The 11,366-nt window shown below is 54.6% G+C and overlaps 1 protein-coding gene across 2 annotated transcripts in view; it reads right to left on the bottom strand.

The window, feature by feature from the left end:
* The window catches only part of AKAP1 (A-kinase anchoring protein 1), a 36,462-nt gene extending 25,508 nt beyond the window's left edge, over positions 1 to 10,954 (bottom strand). Inside the window, exon 1 of one of the 2 annotated variants that reach the window (XM_056127585.1) lies at positions 10,840 to 10,954. The gene's annotated coding sequence lies outside the window, so the exon portion shown is untranslated. Of the gene's footprint in view, positions 1 to 10,611; positions 10,745 to 10,839 lie in introns of those variants that run through there. The other variant, XM_056127584.1, reaches the window with a different exon arrangement.
* Positions 10,955 to 11,366: the final 412 nt, after the last annotated feature.

The raw sequence follows: 11,366 nt of genomic DNA on the forward strand, positions 1-11,366 counted from the left end.
ACCCTAGTGCTCCATATGGTTCCTGGAGCCCCACCAAGCCATTTCCCTGAATGCAGAACCAGAAGTGAGCCCTGAACGCCACCTGGCGTAGCCCCCAAATGACAACAACAAATGACGGGGGGGGGGGTGCTGGAGAGAGAGCTCAGCTGGTAGGGCACGTTCCTTGCACACTGCCAAACCGGGGTTCTAACCACAGCACCCTGTGTGGTACCCTGAGCCCCGGCAGGAATAAGGCCCTGGGCACAGCTGAGTGTGGCACAAGCTAAGAAACAGAGTAAGGGGAGCAAGAAGTCAGAGGGCTGGGAGCAAAACTGCCTTCCCGGCAGCCGGCAAAGCACTCCCTGGGGAAGGTCAGGGACCCAAGCCCTCCTGAGAGGGAAACCAAGAGACTGGAAGCTTCTTAACGAAAAGATAGAGGCTGGTTCCGGAGTCCAGTTCAGAAACATAGCAGGACCAGCACACACAAGAGTGGGCAGAGGCTGGCAAGAGCCTCCAGGATGTCCTTAGCACTAGGGTGACACGGCAGAACACAGCAAAGAAGCCCTGGGGACAGAGCACACAGACACAGACACACTGACACACAGACACAGACACACACACAGGCAGCCCCATATAAGTCCTGGCCATTTCTTTGATTCAGACTTTGTGAAAGCAACCTCACTCTTCAGCCAACATAAACCGTAGGCAACAGCGGGCCTTATATGGTTTGAAGCTTGCTTAATCAGAAACAGAGAGATGGGCTGGAGTTGGCAGCTCCTGGTGGGAGGGAAGGAGGAGCAAACCAGAGAGGAAGAAGAGGGAAAGTGGGGGAAGGAAAGGGAGAGCAAGGCCCACAGCAGTGAGGAACAGGATTTTGTTGGAATTCACTTTTTCTACCTCTTCCCGCCCCGGTGGCTGCCCAGCAAGATTTCTACCAGGGCTCATGGCCTTGTCTTTCATCCTGACTCAGGTCAGGGCAACTGGTGATCAGGCTGCCGGCAGACCAGGATCAAGAGTTTGTTCAGAGCGGCCTTTCTTTAGGCCGGGGACTTCCTGTAAAAACGGGGGCAGGAGGTTTTCTAAGGCAACAAGGGGTCCCCGTTCCCCAGGCCAGTGGCCCTGAACCCACTGGGCTGCCAGGGTTCCATGCCCACCTGGCCCGGGAGCTGGAGCTGGGCCCCCGCCAGAGGTCCAGAATAGCAACAGCAGCCCCAGAGACCATTTACACAGTCAGCTGCCCTCGCCCCACACGCACCCCGTGACCACTTCGAGGGTGGCTTCTCCTCCTCCCTCCCCCCTCAGGATGCAGCAGCAGCCCCAGGACCTGCCCTGGACACTGAAGCCACATGCACTTGGCCCCACACGACAGGATGCCCCTCGCCAAAGCTAGAGTCACAGCCGACGCTGGCCGGGCAGGCCTTACCAAAGTCAAAGGACAGAGCAAGGAGACTATTCTTGGCGTGGCTCTCACTGGAGACAGAACTCAAGAGAAATGGGCTGAAGCACAGGGCCTGTCTCGGGCTCATTTCTCTTTGCCCGGATACTTGGGAGAAGCTTGAGGACAGGCAGGAGGGACCCAAAGCAGATCCAGCGAAGACAGCCCTCGGCTCCCCCAGGCCAAGGGGAGTGGGGGTGGGCCTGGCAGCAGAGCTAGACCTGACCAAGCTCCTCCCAGGTGAAGCCTATTGAGGGCCAAGAGATGGTCTCGTGACCCCCACATGAGGGCTGACAGGCCACGTTATTATTAGCAAGTAAATGAGTGACTTGAGCCTCCCCTCTCCGAAGAGGCAACTGAGGAACGAAACACAGTCTTCAAGCAGGTTTGCAGGCCCTGGGGCACAGCTACCTGAGCTAGAGGCTTTCTTATGCAGAGACCGTATTTGTGCAGCTCAAGGGCGCTGAATGGTTGCATAACTGAGGATAAAACATAGCTTTGGGAAAGAAAGGGGGAAAAAAGGGCGTTTGAAGAGCAAGATCCTAAACTTCAGTTTCCTGTGAAACAGATAGGAGAAACCTCCTTCGAGGCCTGTGATGAAGCCGAAATGACTCAAAAAGTCTGACTCAGTTTGTGGGATACATTATTTTAATCTTTTGAAAGCCCAGTTTAGTTTTCCAAATGCGGGTGGAGTGCTAGGAACCCACCCCTGAGCACTGCACTGGAGGTGCTGAAGGCGTGGCCCTGATCTTGGCACAAAGCCAAAGCAGCCCCCCTCACACTCTCCCCCCAACCCCCAGGCTTCATCAAGTACAACTAAAGACAAGGACCTAGCACAGCTTTAGAAGAGAATAAAAAGGGCCCGGAGGGATGGCTCAAGGGGCCAGAGCTCTGCAGGTGAGCTCGATACCGCTCCCCCCACCCCCCCAGTTCCTCCCTCCCCCACCAAGGCCAGGTATGGCCTCCAAAACAAAAGGGTTTTTTTTTTTTAATGTAGCAGTACTGCTATTTATTTGGCTATTGATTAAGCTGACTGAACTGGGCATGAACTCCACATTACTTTCACTTTTTTTTTAAAAGATTGAATATCCGTGAGACAGACCATGACAAAGCTATTTATAATTGGGTTTCAGTCATACAATGATCCAGCACCCATTCCTTCACCAGTACATCTCCCACCACCAATGTCCCTTTTCCCTCCCACTGTTCCCCAACAGCCCACCCCGGCCTCCCTCTAAGGGAGGCAGTTTCCTTCTTGCTCTCTAAAAGAGTATTTTAAAGAAAAACCCTCCTCAGATGGCACACATGTAGCAGGTGCTAAATACATCTGCTTTCTGGTGCCAAGAGAAAGATCCCACATAGATCTAAGTTCAACAGAGCAGGGCTCAAGCAAAGCACACCCAGGCCCGGAAGCGCCCTTGGATGTAACACCCCCACACTGCAGAAGTTTTCCCCAACACCTCCTTGGCAATGGCCCCGAGGCAGATGAGAAGCACCCTTCTCTGTAAGGCATAAAGGGGGCCACAGGTGGGTAAAGGACCAGACTGAAGACTGAAGACCAAGGACAGCAAGCAGAGAACCGCCGGACCTTCGCGCCAATAAGCAGGCTCTCAAATGGGCTTCCCAAAGGTTTAGCATGTGGCCCTTCTGCTCCATGCACCCATTCCCAGAACCTTCCCTACACTTCCTCCCGAACTGCTTCCTCCAGAGCACAGATCAGAATTTGCTTCCGTTGCCAAGCCACTGAGAGAACAGACACATGAGTAATTTGTCACCAAAACTACTGGATTTGTGAACTAAGGAAGACTAATCATTTGTAGTACTGTAGCACTGCCCTCCCGTTGTTCATCCAAGCGGGCCCAGTAATGTCTCCATTGTGAGACTTGTTGTTACTGTGTTGTTACTGTGGCATATTGAATAAGTCACGGATAGCTTGCGAGGCCTTGCCGTGCGAGCCAAGATACTCTCGGTAGCTTGCCGGACTCTCCAAGAGGGGCAGAAGAATCGAACCCGGGTCTCCTGGGTCAGCAGCATGCAAGGCAAATGCCCTACCCACTGTGCTATCGCTCCAGCCCAATCATTTGTGCTTTACAAAATATAGCGATTAAGTGTCTGAAACTTAGCTAAGACCAAATCACTCAAACACTAGTTTTGGGGTGTTGTTGTTTTGGGGTCACACCCAGGGAACTCCTCCTGGTGATCAGGAGATCACGAACTCTGGGAATGAAACCAGAGAGTGCACTCTAGGGCTGACCCACCTCCCCAGCCCCTAAGAGTGGTGTCCACATGGCCACACCACTCTCACCCCAAGGTGCTGGACAAACTGGTTCTTAGTAGGAGGCTTGCCACGGCAGAGATGAGGGGATAGATCACGGAAAGGACCTCTATGACAATGACAGAGAAGTGATCACTTTGGACAAGAACCAGGTGCCGAATGACTGAAACCCAAGCACAAAAATTTGTAAGTCTACAACTGCACTTCATGGTGTTTCACTAATAAAAATTAAAAAAAAAAAAAAAGAACCAGGTGCTGAAAGGAATTAAAATGATAGGCATGATACTCTTTCAGTAACAATACTGCAAACCAGGGAGTGGGTAGGACGCTTGCCTGGTACTCTGCGGGGCTCACTCCCTGGCATCCCATAGGGTCCCGTTCCACCCCTCCCCCAAGCACCTCCAGGAGTAATTTCTGAGTGGAGGGCCTGGAGTGACCCCTAAGCATCACCCAGTATGCCCCCAAACAAAATTAAACCACAGTGCATAAAAGTGCTCGCCAGGGGCTGGAGCGATAGCACAGCGGGTAGGGCGTTTGCCTTGCACACAGCCAACCCAGCTTCGATTCCCAGCATCCCATATGGTCCCCTGAGCACCACCAGGAGTAATTCCTGAGTGCAGAGCCAGAGGTAACCCCTGTACATTGCCGGGTGTGACCCAAAAAGCAAAAAAAAAAAAAAAAAGCTTGCCATAGAGGCATGCTGGACGGCAGAAGGGGCGCTGGGGGCACTGGTGGAGGGACATGGATGCTGATGAAGGGATTGGTGTTCATACACTGGACGCCTGAAAGTCAATCATGAGTAACTTTATCACTTAGTGATTCACAGTAATTCAATTCTTTTTAAAAGTTTTTACCTTTTTGGTTCTTGGTCCACATTCAGTTGTGCTCAGGGTTTACTCTTGGCTCTGCACCTCAGGGGTCCCTCCCTTGGCGGACTCAAGGGAGGGACCATATGGGGTAGCAGGGATTCAACTACTGGCTGTACTATCTCTTCAGCCCCCCTAACAGAAATTCTGATGTTGAAAATGTTTTAAACCTACACTGTTTAGTACCATAACCTAAAATTAGGCAACAGGAAAGCACTGGGTGCTTAAACTATGCCTAATGTTACCAAGGGGCTGGAGCGATAGCACAGCGGGTAGGGTGTTCGCCTTACAAGCGGTCAACATGGCCGACCCGAGTTCGATTCCTCCACCCCTCTCGGAGAGCCCGGCAAGCTACCGAGAGTATTCGATATGCCAGACACAGTAACAACAAAGTCTCCAATGGAGACGTTACTGGGCCCGCTCGAGCAAATCGACGATCAACGGGAGGGCCTTTACCTTTTTTTTACCTTTTAATGTCACCAAGGTACTCATTTTTAAACTTGATGCTTTAAAAAGTAAAAATTCAGGGGCTGGAGCAGGTAGGGCATTTGTCTTTCATGCAGCCGACCCAGATTCGATTCCCAGCATCCCATATGGTCACCCCGAGCACCCCCTGAAGTGATTCCTGAGTGCAGAGCCAGGAGTAACTCCTGGGCATCGCTGGGTGTGCCCAAAAAGCAAAAAAAAAAAAGAAAAAGAAAAGAAAAAGAAAAACCAACTAGTCAACCAGTGTTTGACATAGATTCACATGGTCCTCTGAAGCACTCCTGAACAGGAATGGACACTCCCACCCTCACTCCCCGCCCCCAACACAATGATAAATAAAAGTTAACTTTAGCTATTCATGACTCATAATTAGCTACTCCAAGAGCCAAAAATCTAGCCCAGAAGTTCCCAAACATATTTCCAAACATATGTGGCCTATCACCTCCTTCTCAGAAACAAAAGTACAGTGTCCCTTTGGAAATTCCTATCCTATAAGCCAAACAGCAGAAAACACCTCCCCCCATTATACTCCAGGCTACTACTGCCCCCTTAGGGTATTCCAGTGCCCTCAAGGGGGGGGGGCACCATATCACCCACTCTGAAACACAGAGACTTTTAAGCGGGATAAAGTTTGGCTCACACCAGCGGAGTTCAGAAGCGATTCCTGGTTCTGTGTTCAAGGATCACTTCTGGTGATGCTCAGGGAAACATATGCATTGCTGGAGAACAAACCGCGTCAGCTGCATGCAAGGCAGGTGCCTGAACCCCAGTAGCATCTCTCCAGCCCTAGACTTGTTTTTTCCACTATAAACTCTTTTTTTGCCAGAAAATTGCAACATGGGTGAGCACTGCCAGATAGACCCTGCATTCATTTGTATGGTTGATTCTGAGAAAAAAAAAAAAAGGCTCTTGTATATTGAAACCTTTTACTATTGCCAAATTTTTCGTGACCTCCCCAACCCGAACACTTCATCTTATAAACTAAGTTCAAGGGGCCAGAGCCATAGAACAGTGGATAGGGTGCTTGCCTTGCACGCAATGATCCAGATTCAATTCCCGGCTCTCCTTATGGTTCCCCAAGCATGCCAGGAATGACCTGCATGCAGAGAGTGCAGAGACAGGAGTGTGGCCCCGCAAAAATGCTAGGCTCTAGAGCTCCTCCTCTTAGAACTAATTACAAGATGAGTATACTTGGGGGGTGGGGAGGCATGGCTCCCAGTGTTCAGGGGCCCAGGGGCCACTCCTGGCAATACTCAGGCAATGTGCAAGATAGTTCAATGCTTGGGACAAAAGACAGTACTGCTTGGGTCTGCTGCCAGGGACCATCAGGGCCACCGACTATGCACAGAGACCTGCAGAGATACACCTGGCAGTGCCGGGAATGCACCCAAGATCCTGTGCACGCAAAGTATATGCCCTTGACTCCCATGCTAACTCCCTGACCCCAAGAATGGTTTGTGTTTTTAAGGCAAAATCCAGGATTGCAGGAGCTGACTGCCTTTGATGCTGACCAGTCCCTCACTTTTGAAGGGGTGCCAGCAGTTCCACCCACCACTTCACAGCTGCACTCTCAGAACCACATCCCTGGCTTTGACCAACCCTCTTTCAAGAGCTTGAGAAACTAAGACCCCGAGAGCCAACACATCTGCCCAGGGACCCTGACAGATTTCAGCTCTGAGAGCTGCTGAGTTCTCACCCCAAATCAAGGGCTCAGATCAGCAGAACCCAGCAGTGCGTTGCTCCCAGCACACAGGACCTCAATGACCAAACTGGCTAGAGGAAGGCAGCCCGCCCATGGGGCAGGCTGGGGACCGGGCATTTATGCTGACCTATCAAATCAAGTCACAGAAATGCCCAAATGTCAAAGATCTGAACAGAACATTAGCAGGAAAAGTGAAGGAAAAGAACACTCTGAAAGTTATTTACAACTCCTCAGAACGCTGAAGAGTAACACAGTCCTTCACGGCAATAATCTACCACAAAAGCAAGAGAATGATTAGGAGAAGGCCCAGATTCACAGATTTAGGACCAGTCCTTGGTGGGGAGGTAGAGAGGCCTAACTGAGTCTCAAATCACACCTGTCCATTTCTCTAGCCCTTAATGTGTATTTTAGTCACTGAAATTACAAATGACTCAGTTTCACCATCCTGAACTGAATTTAGAGATGCAAGGATAAAAAGATTTGGGAGGTGTTTGCCTGGAACTCACCTAACTTGGTAACTGCCAAGGAAAAAGCATTCTAAGTTGTTCATTCTAACTGGCTATTTCTCCAGCTGTACCCTATTCCTACTATCTCAGTGACCCACGCTTTCCCAGCCCAAGTTTATAATTAGGTATGGGGGGAAGCCCTTGGAGCAGAGACTGGTGGAGCACATGCCTTACACGTATGCAAGGCCCTGGCTCAATTCTCAGCACCACTTGCCCCTGCTCAGATGGTCCCTGAAAACCACCAAGAAGAGTCCCCTCCCCACTCCAATAATGAAAAATAAAGCTAGGTACCAGGGCCAACAGGTTTGTTCTGTCACCAGACACAAAACAATGCTTTTTTAATGTTAAATGACCAAAAGAGCAAAACCTGTGAGTTTCACCAGGATGGGGTGTGGGTGAAATAGAACATGTCCAAGGAGGCAGAGTTGAGGATTATCCTACACCTCATACAGCAGCAGCAAACTGCATGTGATGGTTTCAGTGGGACAACAGGCCCACAAGCAGAGGTGGCAGAGGTCAACTCAGAATGGCGCACTCACCCCCAAAGCAATGCCCCCACAACGGCATGACAGACAAGCTGCCAAGAAACTCATCCCAGGGCCACAGCAACAGTATCCCAGGTACGATGTTTGCCTTGCATACACAGCTGACCTGTCTTGATACCCCATATGGTCCGTCCCCCCAAGAGTGATCTCTGAGCACAGGACTCGGAGTAAGCTCTGAGCATTGCCTGTCCCCCCCACAAAAAAAAGAAACATCATTCTGGAACCACCGGGAGGAAGGTCTGGGCAAATGGGCTGGAAGACTTCACCAGGCACCGGGGTGTCCCCTCTGCAAACAGGACCCTGCAAAACGGTCATGTTGTAGCAGACAGAGGGCCAGCTGCCAATTGTGGGGAAGCCAAGTTCCTTTTCCTCCAACCACATCTCCAGGTTGGAAGAGAGGAGGGGTGCCTTTAACAAAATCCAAAAGCAAATGATTCAAGAGAAATTTAACAAGTCTCAGAGATTTACTGGGAGAGAAGAAAAATTAAAAAGCACCTGTCATGTAGCAGGTGGCATCTCCAGGCTCACCTGCCTCTCCATTTTTTTTTCTCGAGGAGGAAGAAAGGCAATACAGTGCGAACTCAAACAGCCTCTACCTCTGTACTATGGCGAAGACGCAGCCTAGGATTGAGGCCCAGAGAATATTTGGGTTACCAGGTAGCCGGACAAATTGCATTAAAATATTGATGCCCCGCAACCTTACACTGGAGATAGACTTTGGCATGTGAGCAAGTCACAACAGACACCACCACTGTCACCATGCAGGGGCCAAGTGTGAAGGTACTTCCTAGAAACAGGAGGAACTGGCATATAAGCCAAAAGGATTCCGGCTAGACACAAACCCACCAGAACAGTCTCCCTGGCAAGAGGAGTCCCCCAGCCTGTCGACTGTGGGCCAGATGTGTGACAAACAATCTGCGTGACTTCGAGAAACTTATCTAATCCCCATGGGCAATAAAGCTTCGATGATTTGCCTAGCTGCAGCGTCAAGAACCTCCTCTAGCTCTGTACCCAAGCTTCTGAAAAATGTGCCCAAGAATTATTACCCAGAACCCACCAAACTAGTTAATAAGTGAAAGAGGAAAGGGTCAAGGCGAGTCAATGAGCTCCCAAAACACCACTTCCCTCGGGAGGGAACACGTGGCAGCGCTCTGAAAGACTCCACTAAAACACACGTGAATCACTAGCACGCCCGAACACAGAGGAAGCAGCTGCTCAGGATTTCAAAGATGCTCTGTGCCTTTAAGAACAAAGTGGCTGGGTGGTGCCTAAGAGTTCAATCTTTGCTTTTTTTTTTCTAAGAGGTTTCAGGGTTTTTTTTTTTTTTTAATTTGGGAAGGACATACAAGATCCCAGTAAGATTACTACTTGCCAGAAGGACAAGTTTCCCAGTGCGTGAACGTGGACTGCGATTGCGACAAGGAGGTGGGGGTGGGTGAGAAGGGGGGCAGGGTAAAGCGGACTGCACCGCGGCCCAGATTTCCCCGCCGAGTTAAATTTAAACACCAAGTAGCCGGTGCCTTGATAAGGGCAAGACGGCCAGGGTAAGCTCTCCGATCGCTCTGCCCGCACCCTCTACCCAGCGAGCGAAGCCTCCCCCGCAGCTGGAGCCAAGTTCACCGGGTTTGCGTTATCGGCGGGGGCGGGCCGAGAGGGTCCCTAGCGCCCCGGGTCTCTCCCCCTCTCGTAGGGGCGAGGAGAACGCAACAAGGCCCGGGGAATCCGCGGCCGCTTCATCCCGGCACCCCCCAACTCCCAGTCCCGGTCGGCCGGAGGGCGAGGGGAGGAACCGCGTATGGGAACACAGAACTGCCAAGAGCGCTGAAAGCCCCAGCCCGGAGGGGGCCCGAGCGCCGGATGGGGGTACAATTAGGCCGGGGCGGGACGTGCAGGCGGGGCGCGACATGTGACCCGCAGCGCCCCCCGGGAGTGAAGTGAGGACAGCCACCTTGAAGGGACTGCAAAAGCGAACAGGCTCAAACACACTAGCCTCGGAGACCGTAACTCGGGGCAAAAGACCCCGCCCCCAGCCCCTTCCTCTTAAAAATCAAAAATGGTCCCCGAGCCCATCTGCAACCCCTCCCCCCCAGCCCTGTCCTCGGTCGCCGCACGCAACGTCCTGGGGCTGGGATCCCTGCTGGGGCCGAGTCACCGGCCGGGCCAAAGTGGTGGTGGTGGTGGGGTGGGGGTGCGCGACCCCAGAAGTTGGACGCGCTGCCCAAGCGGCCAGATGCACGCCAAAGCCCTCGCGGGGCAGAGAGCCGGGTCTCCAGCCGGGGCCCGAGGGGGGGACGTGCTCCCAGCCCTGCGCGCCTGGCACGCCCCGCCGCGACCCACGCCGGGTACACACGACCTTTGGAAAGTAAACGGGTGCGGGGCCCGGCGACCTTGGGTGCGACGCGCGCTCCGCTCGGAGCCCCGCGCGCTCCCACAAAGTTGCGCGGCGGCCGGGCCGTCCCGAGCGCCCGCCGCCACGCGCGTGGGCAGGGACCGCGCGGCCGCCGCGCGCCGAGCCGGGCCCCGCACCGGCGATCTGTCAGGAGGCAGGCGGCCCCGGCGGCGGGGGAGGACCGGGCACCGCGCGCAGGCGATGGAGCGGTGACCAGGGCCTACTTGACAGCCGCCGGCGGGCCGCGCGGCCCCTCCGCACCCGCCCGGCGCCACCTGCGCGGGGCGGCGCGCACCTGCAACCCGCTAGGCTCCCCCCACCCCACCACCACACCCGCAGCCCCTCGATCCCCTAGACGGCGTCGCCCTTCGGAGGGGGGGCCCGGGAGGAGGCGCCCAGGCCAGCAGTCCCCGGCAGCGCCAACTTACCGCTCCGCGGCGAGCGTCGGGATGCAGAGCCCTGGCGGCGCCGCCGCCCGCCGCCCCCCACCCCGGCCGCCCGGCCCCGCCGCGCGCCGCTCCGGTGGCTCCCCCACGTGCTCGCCCGGGCCGGTAGAACACAGAGACGTTAAATACTGAGGACGCGCGGCGACGTGCCCGCGGCGCGACGCGAGGCCCCGCCCCCCGCCCGCGTGCCCCCGCGCCCGCCCCGCTCACCTGCGCGTGCGCGCCGCCCGCGCGCGCCTCTCCCCGCGGCGCCCGGAGAGGGCGCGGTCTGCAGCGCTCCGCCGACTTCCCGCTGCCGCCGCCGCCGCCGCCTCTGCCGCCGCCGCCGCTGCCGCCCGCACCCGGCCGGGCCGCGCGCTCTCGCGAGAGGAGTTGGGATCTCGCCGTGTGCGTCGGGGAAAGGGCCTGCCGGCGGGCGTCGAAACGATACCCGGGGAACCGGGAAGCGGGCGCGGCGCAGCCTTCCCGGCGCGGCTTCTCCGCCTGCCGGCTCCGGTCCGCCTCCCAGCGTCGGGCCGGCAGCCTGCGCCGGGCCCGAGAATCCCTTGGGAAAAAAGGCGGGAGGAGTGGTACCCCAGTCCTGCTTCCCCGTTGTCATGCATCCTGAAGTTGTCATAGCAATTGCGTAACGGGAGTAGCTAGCATCACTCAGAAGCAACTTTCTTGCGTCTTTTCGTAACTCTCTAAGGTCCCTTCCGATCACGGGGAATGATCTGGCCGAAAAAAGTAACCATGAA

The sequence above is a fragment of the Sorex fumeus genome, unplaced genomic scaffold (assembly GCF_029834395.1).
Source record: "Sorex fumeus unplaced genomic scaffold, SorFum_2.1 ptg000063l, whole genome shotgun sequence".
Classification (NCBI taxonomy): Eukaryota; Metazoa; Chordata; class Mammalia; order Eulipotyphla; family Soricidae; genus Sorex; species Sorex fumeus.